Source organism: Bombus pascuorum, chromosome 13, assembly GCF_905332965.1.
Source record: "Bombus pascuorum chromosome 13, iyBomPasc1.1, whole genome shotgun sequence".
NCBI classification, from domain to species: domain Eukaryota; kingdom Metazoa; phylum Arthropoda; class Insecta; order Hymenoptera; family Apidae; genus Bombus; species Bombus pascuorum.
This window is the reverse complement of record NC_083500.1, coordinates 567,541-592,341: the sequence shown is the minus strand read 5'-3', so window position 1 is coordinate 592,341 and position 24,801 is coordinate 567,541. Positions and strand designations below refer to the sequence as shown.

Sequence of the window (24,801 nt, the reverse complement as noted above, 5' to 3'; positions counted from 1 at the left end):
AGAGAGGGAGAGGGAGAGAGAGAGAGAGAAGGAAAGGGAGGGGTGTGAGAGCACAGGGAGAGTGGTTTGACGTGGTCAGGTGTTAGATTTTAACGAGTAACTAGGGACTGGAGGATCGGGAGGAGAAACAGGATAACTAGTGACTGAATCTCGTCGTGGTATAGGGCTAGATCTTGTGAAATATATTTATATTCTCTCTACTGGAAGGTTAACATATGCAGTACATATCGTGTCCCCGAGATCAGAGAGAAAAGGAAGCGCGAGAAACGAGTTCGAGATTTTATTACTATAACATGTGTGGAATATGAAGAGCACAGAAGAAAGGAATAATAGATTATGAAAATATAAATGAATAAAATAGGATTTTTTTATCGAGATCTGAAGGAAAAACGAGTCTTACCGTTGCCGCGAGTATACGTGTATACGCACCTTCTTGTATTGTAGATATTTGCGTCATCGAGGATTCGTGTAATATCATTCGCATTGAAAATTTTAAAAGATGGAGCGGATAGAGTTTGTAGTATTCGATTGATCGAATTTGAAACATACGATTTTTATTTATTGTTCGTTTTCTCGGGCGACGACGATTATATGTATCTAACGACATCGCGAGAATAGCGAGACTACAGTTCCTGGGCGCAACAAGTTGGAGTGTCTTTGGTGAATATTCCTTTCTTTCCTTTGTTCGCTTGTTTCGCGATACGTAAAAAGAGATTTCTTCTTCCTGGACGGTTGTTGATCGTAGTACGCTGAACAATGGACAAACTTGTAGAAACAGGATTTAAATTTTTCGCCGTGTATCTCGCGAGATGAATCGCTGAAATTTTCGTTACGATTTTACTTACGACTTTTCAACGAGTCGAAGACTCATTCCTGCATGCACTTTCTTTCTGAGCTTCGCACGTTTGTATATTAAACTCGAGGAACCATCGATGATTTGGTTTTCGTTGAAATTTCATTCGATCGATCTATGATTTCTGGTAATCTATAAAAAAAAAAAAAAAAAAAAAAAAAAAAAACGTTTCGAATGTCTCTACGGATAACGCCGTACAGAACGAAGTCAGAAGCAATTCGTATCTTGCAGCAAGTTCTCCAATATCGTTATCTTTAAGACTTAGTTAATTAAGGGGATTGTAGTACGCTAGATGTGTCGGTGTTGTGCGAAACATTAAAATTCTTTTACGTACTGTAACGTTATACACAAGTTTATGATTAAGGGAACACGAAACGAACAAAAAGGAGTGTAGATTAATAAGAACGTCAGTGAAAATATCTTCTACTTTGTTGATGCAAAATTTCCATGTTGTCGCGTTGATAAAGCGTTGAAAAAGCTTACAATGACTGGTCAGCGTGAAAGAAACCTTATTGTACTATACATCCGACATGAAACGTTGTTGTAGCGATCGCAGGTACCTTTGTCTCGCGTGTATTAGATAATAAATTTTCCTTTTATTTTGTCTTCTTTCTACTTAATTCGACAAGCGTTTCTGATGTGAATGAGCATGATTTTTTAGCGTGGATCGAACATCGATTATTCGAGCAATCAATTTTAACCGATAGTGGTCACAATATAATGATTAATTGGTGACAGAACTTGTTAAGAGATACTTAGTGCACACACACACACACACGCAGATATATATATATATATATATATATATATATATATATATATATATATATATATATATGTTCTTTACTATAAACGTTCTTCTATCGTATATATGTAAATTTATCATGGAAGAAAAAGGATGTGTTCGTAGCGTTCGAGCACTGTACATTTCCGTATAAAGGACGACGAAAGATGTTCTAAGGGGATTGTAAAGTAAAAAGAAAAAAAAAAAAGGGGGAACATGAATGTCGTTCATCGTTTTGAGCGGTTTTAAATTCGATGCGTCTATGTAAAATATTTTCTTAAACTTACGTCATAAGAATTTGTTTTTTGTTTGGTTGTACATAACAGTTATCGCGCTATAATTATTACTATTATAATTATAATACTGCTGCTCTTACTGATATATTACAAATAAACGTAAAGGTGTTGCAATTTAGTGTGGTCGTATCTAAGCCCAGATCTTCTCTCTGAATGTATTTAATCCAGTAGTATTTGACATGGATTTTCTCGAGAGCAAGGCTTCATATGTAAAAATATTTGATTGTAACACGCGCCTTGTCACGCTCTGTATATTAAACGTCTTACATTATTTTAATTATTTGATCAGACTATTAAAAATGCCTTTCTATACGAATTCGAGGTAAGATTACGGATTATCTGTCCTATCATAAAAAGTCGGTGAGATGACTTGATAAAGGTTGGGAAACACTGATGTAGATGATCGCTCCAGCCGGGTTGTATCGTTCTGTTTGTCGGATACCTCTGGCCACGGAGGAAGCCTCAGACGACGCGTCGGTCCCGGGGCGAAACACGGAAAATGCAAGATTTAAAAGAGATTCCCGTGAAATTGGAATTGATTGTTCAAGCGAGACAGCGACGGGGTGAGCCAACTACTAGCTGGAAGTTGAATCCTGTCGAAGTCGTGGACTTCCGGATGGGGAGGAAAGAAGCGTAGAAACGCCGAAATAGACAAATACATAGCGAGTCTACCTTGGAGAGAATCAAACAGGTGGCGTGGCGGAAACCGAAAAGGACGATCAGGAAGTTCTCGGTAGGAAGAGAGAATCCTTTCCTCGCCGATGGAAAAAGGGTGAAACGAAGGGGGAGAATGATCTCGCGAAAATGTCTAAAGGAACACGACAGTCGTACAAATGTAACGATTTATTTTCATTATGGCATAATTAGGAACGAGACTCGTGATTCGATTCCTTCTCGGGTTTGTTCGCTGTGTTCTTGCACGACCACTACGATCTATACACAGATACACCCTGGTCAAGGAAGTTACAGACTCGGGGAGATATACGGGTTCGATCGATATAGCATCTTCGTGCTCCGTTAGTTGCTTGGATTTCGTGTATAGAATTAAGCAGATGTCGCTAAGATTTTCTTCGATCGTGGAATACCTTGATGTATCACTCACTACAAATTAATGAAATACTACAACTTGTACTTAGGTTGTGTTAGCGTACACGTATTTTTAAAAATTCTTTCTGCGTAATTTAATATGTACGGTCTTTAATTATAGTAATCACGTTAAGTTTTATTGGTTTTTAGCCATCCACGGTATAATTTCCATTGTACAAATACCAAATCTTAACTCTATGAATTTTAATGAACTTATAAACAGACGGAGGGATGGAAGCGAAACCTCTTAATTATTTCAAGCAATGTAACGATTTGAAATTTATATGAAATTCAGACATATTCGCAAAGAACAAAAATTCTATCACAAATGATAAACGAACTTTCAGAAAATAAACGGAGTCATCGTACAAATTTCCTTTCAATTTCGATAGTTCGAGATTTTGTTAATGATATTACATCTTCACAGTAGATTAAATATATGTAAAATTATCACTTGTTAGAACCGTTGCTTATGGAAGCCGTGTGTATCGAGTTGGGAGGAAAAGCGAGCAGAATGCTTTCTCGTAGATCGAGATTGAAAAGAGCTCACAGGATGGAACAATACGTAGAGGGAATATGTCGGTGTCGGTGGGTAGCTAGAGGATTTTCGTGTGTCCCGGAAGCTCGTGTACAGATTCCAACAGAGTTAGAGGGTGAGAAGCGCAGCGAACTGGTGAGAGGGACAGAAAGGGAAGGAGGGGAAAACAGAAAGCCCACGGGGGCCGAATTTGCATCCAGCAAAGCAACCTCGGACTACTTTATTTGATTGGCTGCCCGCAGGGTTGCCTTCCACTCCTACAAGTCCACACGAAAGTACATTCTCCTATTTCCTTTCGCTCTTTTATTCAACTCTTCTTCGCCTCATCGTCATCTTTCGCTATGTTTCTCTCCTTTTATTTCATATCTTGTCTCTCTCTCTTTCGAGATTTTTCCTTCGATCTCTTCCTTCCTTTCTCTTCATTTCCTTCCTTCCTTAAGGCTTTCAGTTTCTTTCGAAATAGTCTCAATAATAAACGATCCGTGATTTAAAGATCATAAACGGATATTTTCTTCTGCATCTCGAATCGGATTTACGCACTAAAAGAGTAGGAATTTCTACGATACTTTTCTTACCGAACTCTCACATCGACTGTCTGCGCAAGCACTGACCAATGTTCACTTTCTCTTTTTTCCTTTTTTTTTTATAAGAAATTAACAGATTATTTCTTTTATACGAATATTTACCGTATCTTTATTTTCGCTATGCGAATCTTGATTATGTTTATAGATCATAAAGAACAGTAGATAGCCGTCCTTTTATTTTTATTATTTTTTTATGTCAAGTTAAACGTAGTAATGTAATTAGAGTCACATTGGCTATTTAATCAATTATTTTGTAACGCTCGCGTCAAACATGAGGTTTTGTTTAAATTGATGCGATTATATTTTGCAGTGGATGTGTGAATAAACGAATAATTAACAAGGATAAATGATATTTTTCATTCAAGCGACGGGAATGAGCTTTGTTTAAGAGGATTCAGTTTGTTTATCAAATAATATAGTTTATCGAAACATTTATGAAGAGGATTTCTACAATTCACTTAAGGCTATGCGAAGCGTGTATTATAGAAGCGATACTATGTAATTATTATATTCGAAAAATTCTTCGTCAACTCCAAAAGGCGCGTTCTTATCAACGAAAGCATTCTATTCGAGGCTATTACAGGCGCGTTTAGGACGCTTTTTCTATGTGAGTCGTTCGTATCGCTCCAACATTTATTTACTTTCTCGCTCGCTCGGTTCGTTTCGATTATATGAATTGGCAGCCAACAAAATATAATAACGAAATCTGACCGCGAGTAATTTTCCAGACGGAGGAGCTCTTTCAGTTGCCCGCTAACGGTTGCGAAGAAGCATCGTGTCACGATCTCCTGCTACGAACCAAGATATTCCAGTATTATCTATAACGTAAGCTCGTCGTGTTTAATAGACGTCGAAAGCCATTGGTACAACCGAATGGAGGCGAAGACACGCGATAAGGTAAGTTTTTGCTCGTTTTTAACGACTTTCTCTGTAACAACTGTCGATTTTTTCTGATCGTCTATCGGCGATGCTTGACGTCGGAATAATCATCCGGTTTAATAAAAACGGCTTACCTGCGAAACAATGGACTGTTGCTTGCAGAATAAGTCATAACTAGTATTATAAAGACCGCTGCTAAAGTTCTTGCATCCTATCTACACTTTGTTCCACTCGATATTAAGCGATTTTCACTTTGTAAGCATACGCGACTGATCCTCGGCTTTGCTGTCTTTTAGACAACTTTCTTAGAAAGATATACATGTGTACTTTGTCAGGGATGCCGTGGTTTCCGAGTTAGTTACGACGATATTATTTCTTTGGTTATGTGTCAACGTATTTTGTATTTCTTTTTGATCGATCGAGAAATTCGAATGGCGTTATTACTCTCGGCATTATTAGCATATCGTATATTCATGCAATACGATATTTATCCTGTTCATATAGATAGAGATTAGAGATTATAGAGTCTTTGTCTTTGCTATTGTGCTGTATCGCTATTGTTATATCTTTATTATCCATTCGAAGTTCTTGCTATGTTTTTCGTAGAATGGAAATATAAATCGAAGAAACGCAAACATCTCCGTTCCCTTTTGTCAAGCAATAGGTTTCATCGCGTGACGTATAATGTTTCCTTGTACGTGTTTCCTGCCGCGTTTCATAAACGTTAGACACAATGCAAATTTGTATGATATGTTTTTACCATTTATTACGTTATGGCCATTGTAATAATGAAGCGTAACTTTAAATTCTGGTTGTACGACTTTTACGCGTGAAGAGTTGGTTGTTCCGTTTCGAATCGAATTAAACGATTTGCTTTCACTCTTTAATTTATGCGAATGTTATTGTCGGATATGCCGTTAATTAGCTAATGACTAACATGGTTTTCTTATATTTTGATGCATATTATAAAGCAATAAAGTAAAAGTCAGAAGCAAGTTTAAACTCGTGCAAATTACTATCGGTATTAGAATTTGAAGAATTTATTTTATTAATTCGCAGTCAGTTTTCTTAGATATGATAATAAACTGCCGCACAAATATCGTGACTTCACTCTTTATTTTACGTTTCCCCCTGATTCTTTCATCTTCGAAGTAAAATTAAAGTTTCAGAATATGCGATATGCAATTTTTACCGGCTATCGAGGATATTAATATCGCGGTGCAAGATTCCAAACGATTTCGAACGACGAAGTGTGGTAAAGTACATTTTGCGTATTTGCCCTCGGAAGACGTACTTATGCGTGTTCATCGCGAATACGGGGTTAACCACAGTACTTAATGGTTTCTCGATAATAATAGTTCTCGTGTCACTGTAGTTTGAGTATCTTGGACTTTGGTCTCTTCTGGAAAGCGACGGAACTACCCGCATTTTGAGCTACAAGTTCCGACTATCTGTCGCGGGAGGTGAACTTACAATTAGCTAGAAATGTGTAGCTTTTGTAAATTCACCGTTCGTCAGATACCTTGGTATTTTTCAACCATTTACCTCAGCTATTATTTTTCTTAGAGACGAATTTATTCAGACTAATAAATTGCTTTAGAAAAGCATTTCTCATTTTTAATATCGTAGTTATTAAATTGTTTGATAGATGAAAATATCTTTTGAAGCATCAAGTCGAGAAAATAACACGTTGTCAGACGATTAACTTTAACCGCCTAAATCGACAACAAAGTCCCTAGTCCGCTTCGATAGTTGATAATTATGAACGGCAGAGTCACCAAGGCTGTTGAATCGAGACGATACTGTTTTCCACGATCCATCTTTATTCGAGACTAAGTAGAAATACGACCTAGCTTAAACCCTACATGATGAAGGGTGAATTGAGACTTCATAGGCGTAACCAAGTTTCTCTGATACATCCTTTTAACAAATTCAAATTCGAACAAACAACCTGAACCAACGATGAAAGTTGACATGCTCTTTGTTTAACAAAATGCGCGTTGATCGTTAATCTCGTCTGTGAAAAATTGTCATTCGAAAACTCGGTCGACAATTCACTTTACCGTGTAATTTGTATCGTTTAACCAATACAAACACCGTTATAAATATCAACTACAAAATGATCCTACTACTAACGTTATCGATTGTCCCAATAACGAATATACGCTTTAAAAAGATCGTTCTTCGATGTAACATAAAATTCCATCCAGTTCAGTGATAGAATAAATAAAATCTTTCACCGTAGATGGTAGGTGAATTAGCGAGAACGCGTTTACACACATCCGAATAAACACGACAGCGTTTTAAAGTACGATCGTGGAAATTTCCACGCTCGTGTCGCTGTTCATTCGTTACGCCTATGGTAAGGGTTTTCCCCTTGATTTCCACTCGAGGTTGCCAACTTCGTACCCTCCTATCCTAGGTTCCACTTGATCGAATTAATCCATTCCCAATCTAATCAAATCGCGTGAATGTCTAATTTCACACACGATCCGTTTTCGTCGCTTCGTACGTTCTACCGATACTTCCGTATCGAACGGTTGATTCACATATTCGCGCTAATAGTGCCCAATTACTTGGAACGTTCGAACGCAAACCGACTTTCCTCCTAAGAATGAGTAAATACACTCGCCAGGATTTCGTATCAACATGATTTGTCGGCGCGATTTTATGCACGTCGCGTCGTTGCTCGTCTCCAGACTCCATTCTGTATATCATTCTCGATAATTGTACGTTTGTGCAGGTGTGTTAAATATTTTATTGTTATTGTTATTATTTTATTGTTATTAAACTACGTTCTACTATAATTAGCATCGGAGTGTGAAATTTGTCTGCAAAAGTAATAAAACATTTTACAGCAAAAAATGGCCTCGCTACCCTTTTAAAACGATTGTTCGTATATGTGGGTCGATTTCCTTTTTCCGAAGAAAATAAACGAGACCTCTCTGGTCGATCGGTTGCTTCTACATGACACTCTACAACAACACAGTATTCTATTTCAAGTATACTTGAACTTTGTTTATAACAAGAGTTATTAGACTGAAAAATTCTCTCGTACTCGCCACTTTTTAAACGACTTTGAAATGCATTTCATTTCCCATTCAGTATTTCAAAATTCATATCGTTGTCCATACTTTAATTATCAGATGATATGAAATTTTACAGGAAGATTTACAGGAACGTTAACGCATTCCACGTTCTGATCAGTTTATATTTGCAGTTGAGTTTGACATTCCGGCGTATTTTTTGGTCTGTTGGATGCGTAAATTTCACGAGTTTCCATAGATTCGGCAACAATTTCTCGACGATACCCGTGAAATACATTGACGGAAATCAACGGAAAGGGGTAAAGTAGGTGTTCGATATTCTCAAAGTTTGAAACTCCTCTGATGGTCTGGCTACGTTTCTACGTGGGTACATAGGAAAGGCTTCAACAATATTGTAATTACAACATCAAATGGTCGATTAACACGAATTTAACGGACGCGATTTGCGACTCCTCGTTCGTAATTAACTTCGCGGGGACATCAAACCGATTAGCACGCTCCTTTGAGTCGAATTTTCCTCTATAAAGGCGTGAATTGCCAGAAGATTTCGTCTTTCGTACTCGTAATCCAGCCTTTTCGAATTTACGTCACGTCTCTCTTACCTTTCGTCGCATCGAGTTCTTTCAAGCGCTTTTTTTTTCTCTTTTTTCCAAATCCTTAAAAAATTCTAGTTTTTAGCCTTCCATACTCATATTTATGGTAAATGCGCTTAATTTCATGGAATATAGACATTTATTTAATGGATCTTATATAAGTAAGAAATTTAGTATTTAGAAAAAGATAAGGAAACAGGCCTGCTATATATCGATAATTCTAATGAATCGCGAGGCATCGGAGTTTCTAGAAACAATTTCGCAAGAGCAATGTTCCTTTCCAGCGCGAGGTATATCAAAGTTTCACAAGTGATAAAGGCAAGAGCCAATGTTGACTTACCTCTTAAAAAGCGATATTGTCGTACAATTTTACCGTGAATCCACTTGAACATCTTGTTAGATACATCAACCATTAAAGGAACGTTATCTGTTTCTTTTTCTCGTTCGTTTTTTCATTTTTCGTCAATTCAATGTCAATTCAAAAGTCGAATTTAAAGCTTTCTCAATGAGAAGAAAATGTCGTCTTTCCTACTCTAGTCGTACCTCGACGAAGATCCGTGTGAGTTTATATCCTTTTGGCGAGTACGCAAAGGTGCGAATATAATAGCTCGATCTCGAAAGGAAACGGCGGAATAATAGTGAAGTGTGTACCTGTAAAAAGCCTGGAGAGATTGGCGGAGAACGAGATGAGGAGGGTAGAGGATATAGGACGAACGTAAATGTGAACGTGAACGTGAATGTGAAAGGGAGGCGTTTGATGTTTGAGTAGATTGTTAGAGAAGTGTCTATCTGTTCGGAGTAACGCTGGAAAAGTACTGTAAAGACGAAGCACTCGGGTTTCTATTTAAATCGACTTGCCTCTCTGCGCCTAGATACTCTATGAGCGGTTCCTATCGATCGTGGTAATTACTTATGTAAGCCTGGAAACTCGTTGTTCTCGTAAGTCTTCCCACGGTACTAACTTAACATCACACGATCATTAACTCGAACATTCACGATACAATCGTTGATTTTAATTATTTCAAGTAACTAAGGTTCCGAGATACAACGATGAACAAAATTATTGGCGCAGACTACATTTTCCTCGAATATTATTAATGTGTTAAGATCGATGGTTTTCTCCATTGATTGAAAAATAAAGTATCGCGATTGATGACGAATAATATCGCGGCATCTTATGGTATTATGGATGTCAATCCCTCTTTCGTTCGCTAACCCTCATTTGTTCTTGTAGAATTATTCGCTTATTGGTCCATGGTGAATTCCTCCTGTCCTTTATGAACGACATTTACTTCTTTTGCATGCTAAACGTTCGTCTTTCTTGCGTCGGTTCTTTGGTTCCTTCGCCCTTTTTATCTTCGCGTACGCTTTGACATTTGCGTACAATAGTGGGGCTCCGAGGAAAGGTGGTGACAGGACTGACGAAATGTTTCATTTGAAAAACTCGTGGATACAGTCACAAGTTTATTAGGAAAATCTGCGTGTTTTCAAATACCCATTAAAAATAAAATAAAGTTGTTTTCTGTATTTTTCTTTTTTTTTTTTTCTGGCACTTACGTTGTTTGTCATTTCAACTCCTGTATTAATAAAAAAAAATATGTAAAATATTCTTATGAAATTGTCGCGTCACGATCAATGAATAAACTATTATAATTTCGAGGAAATAGTGCTGCCTTTTAAATATATTTTCCGGTTGGTAAAGTAATTTCAGGCTCGGAGTAGGTGCAATGAAATTATGAATTCGTATCGTCGATGTCAAATTATTAAATCCGACGAGGTGTTCGTCAAGGAACAGATAATGCAATTTTTATACGCTTCGCTTGTACCGTTCCATTATCGATTCGCGTCGCTTCTATTCATGCTCGTTCCTCGTTCAGCTGTTGCTTCGATCGTGTTAAAAATTATGCGACAAATTTTTGTATTTTTCGAGGCTGGAGCCCTGAATGAGAATGGATGGAGCCCTCCTGTAAGGGTGATTCATTTTCCATATTTATGATCTGGTTAATAATCATCCCTTGTCTTCGCTATTTCCTGTGATTTTGTATTTAATGGAACACCGATTTCTATTCATGCCGTGCAATGTTATTTTCATAATCTATTATGCTTTTCGATGATTTTTAAACCAATTATACCTATTTTATTATTTTTTTTTTTTTTTACTATTTCCGTTGGTCGAAAGTTTTCGTGTGACTGTGTTATCACGTAAAAGACACTTGGATAAGGATCGATAATGATTCTATTCTTTATTGTTATTAGAGCCATGGGTGTCCTAAATTTTTTCTGCTCAGCTATGTCACAGTAGTTAATTAGTATTAAAACGTTGAAACGCCAAAGAGTAAGGTTATTTCACGATAAACTGCCATATGAAAGTCGTATGAGATAAATGGCGCTGTTTAATGGAAAAATGTCTCGTTTTTTTCACGCGTGTTAATTTTCATATTTCGACTCGTTTCCATGGTCACTGTAAAAGCCAACATGAATAATAACTCGTCGAATAATTTTACGCACTGTCGATCATATGAATTTGCTTTTCACTTCGGCAAGTTCGTACTTCTTTGTATCTCCATTATTTTTATGGTCACCTCTTTCCTTACTTTGATTGCTATGGAAGCCGTTACGTTTACTTGCATATTTTCTCGCTACCGGTACAATTAATTTACAAGTATAGACTCGGATTTAAAAATGCTGCTCTTTGTATTAAAAGCGTTGGAAATGATTGGGAATAAATAAACAATTCGTAACAAGTTGCTTTTTCGTGAGTAGACTCTTAACATTTTAGATCTTTCCTTTTTGTAACATTCTTTATAGAGAATGCAAAGCGTATATCTAAAAATTTTCTACGTTATTAATTAAAATGATAAGGAAAAGTTACGTAGAACATTGCACATTTTGTGTTAACGTCCATTACATTAATGATATATCTACTTTGTTATCCATAAGCATTTCATTTGTTTATATTCAATGTATGTATAATATAGATGCCGAATATGATAAATACCGTAACATCTGTCCTTGAAATACCAAATACCAAGATACCGACATCGCAATTATGTAATATTCAATTTTCACAATTTTTTCTGCTTTCTGATGTTATAATAATTTCTTTATAAAATCCAACGGTAGTATTCTCGCTGTCAAGTTGCGATGTATTATAAACTCAATTTTGTGGTTTTCATACCTGTGGTTCAGCGAAACTTATGAGTCACGTTATCGTTAGCGTTGGTTCTCGTCTGAATAATCGTTTAGGATCAGTGTTGATGAAATACCCACGTATACGGCGTTAATTTTGTACCATTTTTTCGTGGCTACGAGACCGGAAAAGACAAGTTGTAGAGAGTGGAAATTGATTTCATTGACGGATAAAAATGACGTCTTAAAAGAGTGTTAGCCCGCATTCTCGATCTAAACTTTCTTGAACTATCGTATCACAGATATATTATCGTATTATAGCTTCGTCATATTGTTCAATTATAATAATTTATAATTTTTGCATGAGATATGACGCTGACTTTAAATCGATCAGTGTTAATTACTTTTTCGTGGATTTCGAATTAACCTCAGATGTTGGTAAACGATTTTTGACTGAATTCATTTCGCGAAAATTAAAGGTACATACATATATATGTGTATATTAACGTTTGAGAGCGGCTGATTTCAGAGGCGCGGTAGTTTCCCTTACGCTTGATCGTTTTCACATGTGTTAACAGGGGAGTGAGATGAATATTGACGGATTTGCAAAACGCCAGTTGCCTTGGCCGCGCGCATGCTTTCTCCATTTTCGAATCAGACAGAGGCGAGCACGATACTTTTGATCTTTTGCGTGTTTGCAGAAATTCCAGCGTTCTCTCGCTGATTTTCGTGTGTGGTTTGTTAAATGCTTTCCATTGGCTTTCCCTTTTCCTCATTACTCTGCGTTATACCGATGATATATCAATTATTGGATATTTACGTAAGCCGGAAGATGATCTAGATTCTTAAAGCGTTTACGTTGAAACATTGCTTTGATTAATTCTTGTAATTAAAAGTAACTTCAGAATATAGAGGATTTTTAATCTTCGCAAGACTGTAATACAGCCTTTTCATTTGATCGTACTTCGTAATTGTAAGTTAGAAAATTTCTGATTGTCAATAACATTCGTTAAAATTTAAGGGAAAACTCGAGGATTATTCACCTTTGAAATTTGTTGGTAGCTGATCGTGAGACAGTATGAAGTTGAAAAGAGCAACCAGAGAGCCGCGGGTCTTTATTTCGTTGGATGAGCAAGATATTATAATCACGTTGTACTATCGATTGACGTGTGCATGGAGGGTTGCACAGCGGTCTGGTATACGGGAGCTTGAAAAGGGGGTCGTGGAGAGAGTGTTAGGCGGAAGGGAGGAAGCCGAAGCTGCCAGGGAGAAGACGCTGCCTAATAGAATGCCAATATGATTATGCGTGCCATGCTGCATCCAAACCACGATCCATGCAGCACCTACTCTGATGCTCTTGAATACTCGGTGCCAATGTAATCGACTAGCACGAAACGACGCTACGGATGAAACTGAATTTGTTTCACGACGCCGACGAGAGACGTTCATGCGTTTCTTTTTCGTGTTTCCCTGTTTTCGGATCCTCTCGAGCATCGTGTCGTGGCCTTCGTGTACGAGACGTACACGAATATATCGATCTTTTCTTTAAATTTTTCCTTCGAGTTTCTCTTCGTTATCGAATCTCGCTTACACTTTTCTCTTGATTAAAATATCCTTAATGCTATAACGATGCATTAAATAAACAGTGTGAATACTCTTCTGTTTTACAGCTCACGGCAACTTGTTCATTTCTTTTGCTTTAAACGACGAATTAGAATATGGAAATTTTTTAATTTTGTTACGAGTTCGCAAAACGAGTTCCCGATATTTATGATAATCTCCCGATATTTTTCAAGCAGAATTTGCCGCAAGTGTAAAATACAGAAACTTCGATTTACGTTTTCCCAGTCAGACATATTCTCGTTACAGAATCTTTTTATTTTCGATCCTTCATCGATGAAATTTTGCTTCGTTTCGGATCCCCGGTTAATTGAGTTCCGAACGAAAGAGAGATCTGTACCAGCTCCACAAGTAATTATCGGATTGTGGAAATTTTTGCAGCAAATAAAACGGAGGCGAGGATTTTTGCGAGGAAATTCGAACGGGTGTGAAACGTTAAACTTTCGATTTATAACGTTTTCCAGCCAGACGCGCTAAATCCATCAAGTGCGCGTTTATCGGAAAATCAAGCAGTCATGTGCATTGGATGCATTGTCAGTGCATTAACTCGTACATTCGAGTGGAAAATGGCATTACTTAGCCGCATTACCGCTGTATCATATACCTCGACACCATTTCTCTTTGATCATCGCGGCCAGGTCGTACTTAGATAGGTACTTGGGAGTACGACGATTTTGAAAATTGGTCGAACAGGTTCGTTTCTCCTTCGTTAGGTGTTCGTTAGTAGTTCGTTACTAGAACTTTCCAGCTTTATGAAATTTTGCGAGCATTTATAGATGATAAGAGAAACTAAATTCCAACTGTAAAGAATTTAAGTTCCAGAAATAAAGTTCCACACCTGACTGTGCTACAAAACTATATGCGACATGGTAAACTTTCACAATCTTTTAAGCTTCTTGCCCGCTCATTAGCGAATGAGAATCAGAATCAGCATCGATATTGGTTAAAAGATGGACTCGTTGTGAATGAGAAATTCTCTTGTTACTACGTCGATGTTTCAACAAAAATTGGAAATGGAATTATATTTACAAATGACGAGCATCATATTTCGCTCAGTTCCTCTTCGTCACCGGATATTTTCTCTCTCGTTACGAATGGCAAACTATATCCAGTTCTGGCTCGTATTTCTTTCTTTTTCCGTCTTTCGTTACTAGCAAACAACGCAATTTCTTGGTTCGTTTCACGCTCAGGGCAGAGCAAGGTATCGTTTAATAAAACAGTTGGGACTTTTTTTATGTTTTCTGGTACAGGAATTGCGAACATCTTTTAACTTAGTATTAAGAACTCGGTAATCCTACGAGTTTTGTAATGTGTATGGTTAAATTGCGGGATGTAATATTACGTCAGGCGCTGTTAATATATTAATAATGAATTCTAACAGAAAATACGGATACACTTGATGTAATTACGCGCGATTACAAATTTTTAGCAGGCAGAGTGTACGAACGTTTACTGGAAGCGAACGATTTTACAGTGGATTGAACACGCTCGAAAATAGAAGACGCGGAAGTGGATCGACCATCGTCGAACGGAAGCACGTCTATAATACGTATCGAAAGATACTTACATCCGGTATCATAGGGTTCTGTTTCCCGCGGCTGCTTCATCACGCTTGCTGCTTGAACCTATACGCTTGTATAGGGTTAGCGGCCGTCAAAGTTAACCTTTGTTTCGCGCATGGCTAGTCTTTCGGGTTTATCAGTATGTAGCAGCTGGTGCCGCTTTATTTATAACGCGAGTTCCCTTCCTTTCCTTTCTTGTCGTGAAACTAGCGTGGTAGATCGCGTTAAGCCGCAACAGTACTTCGTATATCACGCGTTATGTCGATGTGGACGTATCAGCCAACATTTGTCACAGAATATTAGGTTGTTGCGCAATAATCGAGTCTAAACTAATGAACTCTTGTTCCGTATGTTTGCTAATTCCAATCACTAAGAAAGTAAAGTTTATGTACATACGCCGGTATGGTTAACCGTTTCTACGAAAAAGATGAAAGATGGATCGAATTGCCGTCTTCGAACATATAGCCAAAACAGTATTTGGACATATGTAGGTAAATGCCTGTTTTTGAAGTTATAGTAGCTGTTCATTTCCGTGGATACACGTGCGCAATTAGAGATATTGTCTCCAGGGAGTCAGTTGATTTCACGCAAGCAATCAGAACAGATGATACAAATTCTAATCAGTACCAGTCCTCTTTTTGTGGATGATTAATGTAGACTTTAATGCAGCAGTGTCATTGTTACACCATTGACGTCACAGTACAGTTTAAATTAATAAATTTTTGATAAATAAAAGAAAAAGAGAAGCACGCGCGAATCGGTTTGAAAGAAAGTTGGCTCGTCTTGAATTCGGCATAACTGTTGGCGGATTCTTAATAAATCACACAATGGAAATATCTGCCTAATCTTAATATCCGCTGCCGACCCGTTTTTCACGATTGATCGCGTCTGAATATGCAAACAGAAATTGAAGCGATCATTCACGTCGAAGGAAATGCATCCTTCGAATCGTTCGGTACTTATATTAAAAATCTCCTCGTATTCAGGGTTGTTCATCAGGAATTCGACCAAACGAAAAATAGAGGAAGATGGAAAAGGAAAGGAACGAGAAGGAGAAGAAGAAAAGACAAAGGCGAAAGAGGAAAGTAAAAGGAAAAAAGTAGCGAGGAAAAGTAAATTTGCAGTTATTAGCTAATAAGTATAGAAAGTTGTACAAGGATCCGTCTTTTCAGGGGCGTTGTCTAGGAGGACGTATCATTGAAACGGGGACGTATCGAAAAGGGCACAAAGATGAAATTCTTAGCGAATCAGACAAGAATAGAAGAGCGACGCCCGTCGAGAATGGCGGAATTAAATTTATTCAGGCAGTGCCAATAAGTCGGAAAAGTCATGTCCTAAAAGCCGGAATCCGCTCGAGTGCGACTCATCCCAATTCTGTTTCCTCCTAGCTCTTCTTCTCCACGCTTTGTTTCTGTTTTGTTGTAAATCGAACTTTTCGTTTTTCCTATGTATGTAACTCTTTCCAGTATAAAACGACGAATATGAGAAGCCAACTGGTTTGAAAGGGTTAGAATTAAAATTTTACTCGGAGAAAGAATTTCGTCGATATAAAAGTTGGTTTGTATTGATGTGTGATATTTACTGGTAGCGACATGGTTCCGTTCAAACAAATATTTTTATTCAATTTAATTTATTTATTTGGAAGTTGGAGTTTAAACTAAATTTCACATCAAATATCATCTGTTGTTGTTGAATTGGGATCAAGATATTATAAAGGACGTAAAACGACAAATGATAATATAATTTCGTTATTCCACGAACAACGAAAGCCGATGGATGCTTAAACAATTTAATTGGTGGTTATATCAAGATACGAAACAAATTATCTCCAACGCGAAAGAAGCGAAAATGTGAGCATTAATTTCTTGAATGGTCTTTCAATTGCAAGCTTACGTTGGCAATCCACTGCATAAACTCTAATCCGATTTGGAATTTACACCAAGTAATTGGTCCGTTAAAGGCAACAATTCGTTGCAAGTTTGCCGCTATTATAACAATCTGTGCTTGAAGCTAAGTTAATAGCACACTATAGACGATACAGAAATCTAACCTGTACATGAACAAGCTTAATAACCAGCTTTGCTACTGTATTCCATTTAAATACAAGGTACTCTTCATAGAAACTCAAAGGAATTAGACGGCGCATCTTAGTCTACAGTTTGCAGCAGCAGCTACTGTTGTGTATTAATTATTATTATCATAATGGCTAAGCGAGGACTCTATGGTTAAACCCGACATCACATTTAGGATTGCTGAAATTGTCTAGATTGTACGTCGTTGAAGGGGACTTTACACATGTAACGAGGCTCTCGAGCGTCAATACTACGATATTCAAGATTCTATCTTGACTCTAGTTAAGTTGTCCGGTTGTCTCGTCTGACTATGTCTTTGTGTTATTCTCGATTCAAGCGTGTCTTTTTATCGTTAACAAACGATCAAAGTTGGAGAAAATGATTAGATCCCCGCTCGATGTCTTTTTCTTAGAATTTCAATTTCAACACAACTAGTCATCGATACAAAAGAATACGGTCGGAACAAGTAACATCAAAATTAGATTTCTAGCTGTCACGAGTTCTCAAAGGAAAGAGTTCTCGGCGTTGATAAACTATCAGGTTGTGGAATAATTTGTTAGTCGTAGTCTGATGCACTATTCGACTTTTATTAATCAAGTTGTATTTCGCTGGTTTATGGTCTGCATCTCTTTTACCCGTGTTTGTTTCGTCTTGGATGGATAATTGATTGTCAGAAGGTTCTTTATCAGTGAGAAAGGAAGAAAAGTATAGAGAGAGGGTGAGAGTGAGGCCGGCTGGCTGCCTCGAAGTAAATTGCGAAGGGGTGATTCTGTCCATTGCAATTCGCCTCCAATATATTATCTTATCCTCAGGTTTCATCCCGTTGGGCCATCTACTTTCTTAAAATTACTTTTATCAATACTTTGTTTCGCCAATTACCGGAGTTTTCATCTTTCTTCTATCACATTCGTAACGCATAACGTTGCAAGAATCACTTTGTGAATTATTAGTGTATTACAGTCTGACTCGGGCTACTTGGAAGTTTATTAGTGAACTCTCATGCGATGAAGCGTTAATGCTGGTAGTTTTTTTATTTTTTTATTTTTTTGTGAGACATGTTTGCCGAACGAAAGATATTCAAAAATTTGAGTGAATACTGGAAATTAGGGAAGAGCACCGTATTTGTCTCTTTTTATTCCAAAAGAAAATTTAATCTACAATTTTTCAAATGATCATTCGACGAGGTCCTATCGCACCCATATTCTCGACTTAACCTCCTAGGTACGATGTGCCACTATAGTGGCTCACTCTACTGATTCATTCACTCCGTTTGAATTAAATGATCTTTTTCATTTGTCTTTGTTAAGGTTATTCGGTGTACGTGGAATTAAAGAAATGCGTGGGTAAATTGTAAGGTATTGAAAGTATATATATTGTGAATAACAAAGTACAAAATGTGAAATACAATGTAAGCCGATCCAAATCCTCTCGCTAGCAATGTTACCCTGAGACTAAAAGAACCGCCGAAACCAACGTCGCACGTGTACCGCTTATGGTCTGTCATCGACGCATTCTTTTGTCTACGCGCTATCGATGACCTTAGCGCATGAGAAACCGAAGACCAGATGTAGAGTTTTCTCAGAAGTGGCGATCACTTCAACCGTCTTGATTCTCACTTTTTTGCCTTCACAACGTTTTATAACAGTGTTAACAATATACAGACAGAATATATAGCCTTTGTTTTTGATACGCCAGTATCAGATATCAATTGCTGCTTTTCGTTAAAATACATGTACCATTATTGGATGCTCTTTTTAATATGCCGACCCGTATCGTTATAATTTTTTAGATCCTTCAACCTCAAAATGTCGCTTCAAAATAGAAAATGAAATGCAATTTGTAAAACACTACTGCGCTGAGTGTGAAAATTGTGACGTGGGTCTATGTCTAGTACCGTGCTTCGAAATATATCACACTCAATTGTAATATTAATTATTAAAGTAAATTATTGAAGTTAAAGTATATGCATCATATCATTAAGAAAAATTATAATTTAATTATCAAAAACTTCGTTCCAATGTGCTTGTATAGAGAATATCATTATCCGTCACACATTGCAGTGTACTAAGTCGACAGAGAAACAGCCTCGCACAAAATTCAGCCATACCTAAGAGGATCATAAAAGATATAACTTAGAAAAAAAAAAACGAAGCTGGCACCCCGCTGGGGGTAGCCGCCCACATGCTATATTATTTTTTTTTATTATATTTTTTTTTTCTTTACCAACAAGATATAACACTTTACCAAATGTCCGCAAGGACAAATTGTAAAATAACCAAAATAAAAAAAAAATAATAAAAAAAAAAAAATACCTAAGAGGTTAAATGCTGTGAACCTCTCTCTCTTCCCTCTCTTTCTCTCGCTCTCTCTCTCCCCTCTCTCTCTCCCTACCCTCTCTCTCTCTTTATCTATCTCTAAAATAATTGCCATATTACTCATGGCGTATAACGATCGGAAACTTTTTTGTTCGCCGACGTTTTTGACGGTGGCAATATATTAAGCTCGTGCAATGCTTGACCTCGAATCATTATGGATTATCTGTCGTCATTTGCCAAATACTTGGGCGGGCTGTGTCAAACTCGTGTCCAGTCGGATGGCGTATACGCCGCGGCAGAACTTCCATCAGACGGCAAACGTATCGATCATGTGCTGTGTCAATGATCGATCGCGCGAAGACGCCAAGTATCCGCACCGTGATGCATTTTGTCGCCCGTACACCAATATCTTGCCACTCGATCTAGCGCGAACTTGGTGATCGATCGGCAACAATCAATTTGGCAACCGTAGATTCCAATCTGTTACCAGGGTGAGAATTGGAGGAAGTGAGCGCGAACGAGAAACAACTAGTTTCGTTTAATCGTTCGGGAAGACGTATCGGTTAGCGTTAAAGAGTTGACCAAAGAGTAAGGCGAGCAAGAAAATTCTTCTCGACCAATTCTCCGTAATGTGTATGTTTTCCGTGATAATTTTCACGTTTTATTCGGTATTATCGTCGAAATTCTTCTTATTGTATCTCTGGAAAGTTGGCAAGGTTAAAGGTACTGAGCGGTCTCGATACCAAAATAACATTACACAGTGATATTTGTTAGGGTAACCACGTCGTTACTTGTTGGCTAACGGATACATATACCTACTTACGCATAGCTAACACTTTGGTCGTTATTTAACGCGGAGGACGTGGCCATGTTACGGGTAACGTCGTTATTTCCGCTGTCGTTATACGTCGCGCCGGTTTAAGGAAATTTTTGCCTGCAAGGTAGAAGTCGAAGAAAGTAAAACGTAGCACCAGAAAATGGGAAGGTAATAACACTCCAGCGTCATGTACATATAGAGTTACATACATCCTTGAAGATTTAACGACATAACATCGCGATACATTGATCAGAGGCACGAGCATTTTTTGTCTTTTATGTAGAATTACTAGTCTGGAAACAAATTCGGAATATTGAGAATAATGGACAAACCTACAGGTGAATATAGATGAAATGATCCAATTCTTGACGAAATTTTCAACCAAAATAGTATTAAAGTATAATTGGCCGGATTGGATATGTCTTGCTCATCGTAAAGCAATCGTTATCGATAACTTTTAATCGTTTATTTTTATTATTTAATTATTTAACCTGATGTAGAACAGGGCGACCTTGTAGGAAATTTCTATTGAAAATTGCCCTTTGTACGTTAACTTCTGGTTTTTATCGAAGTGGAAGCCAAACACACGAAGGTACCTTTCCCTTCCGCGTTAATATTTTACAATGTGCAATATATATATTCGTAGATGAAACGTTACACAGTTTTATTCTATCGCAATATTCTGGTTGGATAAACCGATCTCATTCGAATCACACGGTCTCCTTATTACCGTAGTCGCGTTGATAATTAATTAATCAATTATCGTAAAATTACGTGCTTCCATATTCATTAACTAATTATGAAAAAATTGCGTGTTTTCATTCGAAAAATAAAACGTAATAATAAGAGAAGAAAATTTTTCAGCAAAAAATCATCGTAACGTATATTTTCATATATTCGATATTATAAAAATTTCGTGAATATCTTTTTCTTCTGTATGCTCTTCATTACGATAGATATTTTAACACTTATGGAAAAGGATGCACAGGCGGGTATTGACTAATTTTAGATTGTAAATTATAATGACATTTATGCATCTCGAAGAATAATATGTTACAGTCTATAAACGTTCATTATTTCAAGCTGAAGCATCAGTTATACACGGCTATAAAGTTGCTACACTTGCAACGTTGCTGCTTCGCTGATTTTATAATGTTCTTCAGAATGATGATAGTATCTGCTGTCGCAATCTGAAAAATATCCAACTCGTGTATCAAGATATTCATAACCTTCGACAATGTATAAATGTTGAAGCTCACGATTTTTATGCAGTACGGCTTATAACATGGATGTTTCCAATTGGAGACTCATCTTCGTAGATCATACCGTGTTTTGCAAAGTGATTCTGTTACAAAGTCTTTCAATTTTAATTTAATATCGTTATATGTTATTACGACATCGAATTTTTGAAATTATCAAAAAATACAGTACGTCATATATTAATTAATAAGTAGGATTCTAATAGAACGAGAGAATACATAGGCTTTCTTGAATCGCAAGTACGAGTAAGAAAAGAGAAACGTTTAAACAAGTATTATCGGTGTTTTACTCTTTTTATCAACCAATAACTGGTTCGCGATGTACAGTAAACGGATAGCCTACTTACCCCTGAGTTTTCTCGTTATATTAAAGTTTGAAACGAATCTAATTATACAACGAGACTCGCTATCAAGATTTCTGCTTATTAGTGTTTCGTTACTCTCGATAAACAACCAACATCGCATACTATTGTTTTAAAGTGCGTAGGACGTAGGAAATTTTGACTTCGCTAGAAACATTTTCCACTGAAAGATCAGTTTCGAACTAACGAGGAGTGAATGTTACTTTATTGGTCGTTTTATTAACAAATATCCAAAGAATTATTTAACAAACATTAAAAAGAAGAAAAAGGTCGTGAACCGATTAAATCTGTTCACCTATAAGTAAAATTCAAAACTTCTTTAAATTAGAACGTTAAATTAGTACCTTGAAACTTGATATTCGTTCGATCTCGTAATAGCAAAACTGCAGCTGTAATTGAAAATAAACAATAATGTTCATACGCGAAGAAGTAAACAGATATTTCGTTACACGAATTTCATGAATAATATTCGGAGAACAAATTTCGAAATTAAAGTAAATCATTGAAAAGCATAATACGGAACAGTGAGTTATTTTCAATCGATCGATTTTCCAATTCGAGTCTCTTAATTTGAATCGACCAACAAGCGAAATATCACCAACGATATAATTGATTTAATTAGTCATAATTAGCGTTCAATTTTGCTTTATCGGAATTATTACAACTATCTCAAATCAATTATTGTGGGTGATTTTCGATCACGTTCAGAGAAAATTGTCGTAGGTGGGTGTCCAAGTTAAGGGCGGATTTTTATTAATTACTTTATTGTTCCCGTATCGATCAATTGTAGGATGCAGGTATACAACCGATTGTTTTGCGGGTGATTGGTTGTTATGTGCGGTAGCGCGAAACCCAATAGTCGTTGTTTTTGGTGTCTCGAGGCTGATGGATGGCGGATATCGACTGCATCGCTGCAGGGGGACTGGGGCGGCTTTCTCATTTCACAAGCCGAGAGAGGGACTTCCGCCGGAACCCAACTCCCAACGGAGACACCGAGAATTCGCTTTAGCCACGGCGCAGCGCGGCGTCGAATGTCGCCGAATTTTCTCTCTTAGAATTGTAGGCAATTTTATTCGTGTTTTTCCCTATTTCTACGAATATCTCACCTTCTCTGGAAGTTGTTCTCCTATGTAACGCGGATCAACTATTTTGAAATAAAAATGTATGATAATTTGGGTATTCGTTACTTTCGTCGCTAATTTGGCTGGTTCGCAGGAGCAACCTTTATCGATTTTGTCGTGCATCCTAAACATACCTCCGTTCGATATCCATCGACGACGCTCACATTCAATTGGAAATAAACTTCCGCAATTGCCAAATAATCAGTGTTCATGCTTTCGGTTCACTTGAAACACGCGCGGCAGTTTTTGGATTTATAATGGAATGGAAACGAGCGGCATTTTCATGCATAAAGGGAGGCTGAACGAGGTCGAGCAGATTTTCGAAGTTCGAACCTGTTCCACCAGTATCTCGATCGGATGTCACGATAATCCTCTTGGTACTTTAAACTTTCGTTTGGTGGACGCGCATTTCGAAATTTCTAGCAAAGCAGAGAAAAATAGAGGGTGGTGAGGAGCATTGTCTCGTATTATTTATTTAGAAAAATCGCAAAAAAAAAAAAAAAAAAAAAAACAGTAAATCCGGTGTATTTTCTATTTTTCTGTCGCGATTCATCTGGGTTTTTAATACGTTTGCGCATTGAATCGACGGTCTATCGGGGAAGGTTCTTTCCGTTGAAACGATCATAGAGGACGCGCTGACGCGTTGAATCGACAGCTTATATCGATTTTAACACGCGAATAACGGACTGCGTTCGAAATTCAATACATCCTGAGCCAGAATCAGTCGGATCGCAAAATTTTGGAATGCCCGTTTTGTTTTGAAGGGATAATAAAAAGGCATAGAACACTATTAATACTATTTTTGTGCATTATACATATTGGCGCAATTAACAGAGTAACGAATGAAAAGGTAATTTTATTCGAGTTATTATTTGATAGGACTCCCTCCTGGCTATCTCTCTCTCCCTCCCTCCCTTTCTCTTTCTCTCTCTCTCTCTCTCTCTCTCTTCTTTATCGACAGCTTTTACTCTCCATAACTAGTAATTTTTATGAATCCCTACGCAATCTGTAACCTTTTGTTACTTCGTCATCGACCATCGTCCTTTTCATCGTAATGAAAAGCAGCACATTCGTTACGCTTGCCATCAGTATCTACTCCATGTAATTACACGCGTCCATGTATCGGAAAGGACAAAGTCCTTTATACTCCCCGATAATTCCAGTTCTAATTACTCTTAGTCGATATTTAAAACAAAAAGAATCTTCAAAAAAAATTTTTTTCGAACATCGAGGAAAACTTTATTGGAGAAGCACCAAAAAAAAAAAAAAAAAAAAAGAAGGAAAATGTCGCGTGCGCATATGTTTGACGTAATTCCGCTACATCCTTTGAACAATTTCCGATTCATTTTTCTTGTTCCTTTATCGTTAAGAAATTTCTTAATGTGTGTATCGACATATCTGTATCGTAATTTATCGTGCGTTTAACGATGCGTTGTGCGCATTGCGTTCTACCGTGCATCCAATGACACACTCTTAGATTTCGGTTTACCCCGGTCTGTTCGACTCCTGACATACAGAAAACTTATAGAATTATAATTACTTGTTATATGCGATAAAAAACGATCCTTGGAATAGCTACGGTTGGAATGGCAATTACGCTTTGATGAAGTGAGAATTTAAAAAAAGAAGGAAGGAAAGAAGCAAAAAAAGAGATGAAGAAAATGCAGGATGAAGAAGTAGGACGTGAAAAGGAAAACGTTACCACCTCCACACTGACGGGAACAGATTTTCCTATGGGGAAACGATCCGTCGTCGTCCAATTTGCCGTACGAAGCCAATAGCCGTCGTCGTATACGACGCACCGAAAAAAGGGGCGACCCGTACGACAGAGTCGCGCCGTTATCCGATATTTGTGACCGAAAATGGAGGCAGGTATCGTATAAA

The 24,801-nt window shown here is 37.4% G+C and overlaps 2 protein-coding genes across 4 annotated transcripts in view; one reads left to right on the top strand and one right to left on the bottom strand.

Moving 5' to 3' along the window:
- Window positions 1-2,047, top strand: part of LOC132913094 (membralin) — a 66,820-nt gene extending 64,773 nt beyond the window's left edge. For all 3 annotated transcript variants that reach the window (XM_060971066.1, XM_060971064.1, XM_060971065.1), the window contains exon 14: window positions 32-2,047. The gene's annotated coding sequence lies outside the window, so the exon portion shown is untranslated. The remainder of the gene's footprint in view (window positions 1-31) is intronic.
- Window positions 1-24,801, bottom strand: part of LOC132913104 (aurora kinase C-like) — a 316,494-nt gene that overhangs the window by 85,009 nt on the left and 206,684 nt on the right. The gene's annotated exons all lie outside the window — the stretch shown is intronic.